Source organism: Penaeus monodon, chromosome 24, assembly GCF_015228065.2.
Source record: "Penaeus monodon isolate SGIC_2016 chromosome 24, NSTDA_Pmon_1, whole genome shotgun sequence".
Classification (NCBI taxonomy): Eukaryota; Metazoa; Arthropoda; class Malacostraca; order Decapoda; family Penaeidae; genus Penaeus; species Penaeus monodon.
In genome coordinates this window covers 41,126,767-41,126,976 of record NC_051409.1, presented here as the reverse complement: position 1 = coordinate 41,126,976, position 210 = coordinate 41,126,767, and the positions used below count along the sequence as shown (strand labels likewise).

At 44.3% G+C, this 210-nt stretch overlaps 1 protein-coding gene across 1 annotated transcript in view; it reads left to right on the top strand.

Moving 5' to 3' along the window:
• The window catches only part of LOC119588969 (serine/threonine-protein phosphatase 6 regulatory ankyrin repeat subunit B-like), a gene marked incomplete in the record, with an annotated part of 103,883 nt that overhangs the window by 71,479 nt on the left and 32,194 nt on the right, over positions 1-210 (top strand).

Genomic DNA, 210 nt, shown 5'->3' with positions numbered 1-210 from the left:
CAGAAGGGTTAGGAAGCCGCGGGATAATGTGGCTTCTTGGGTTTGTCTTAACCTCGGCGTCTCTCTGCTAATCTCGCGGTTGTCATGGCAACGAGGTCTGGCCGAGCTGTAAACAAACCCGAGATATCTCAATAGAAACTCACTATTTCCTAATGCAGTTTTGTTTTTTTAAGTATGGCGATTGCTCTTAAATGTATTTACTTCTTCACC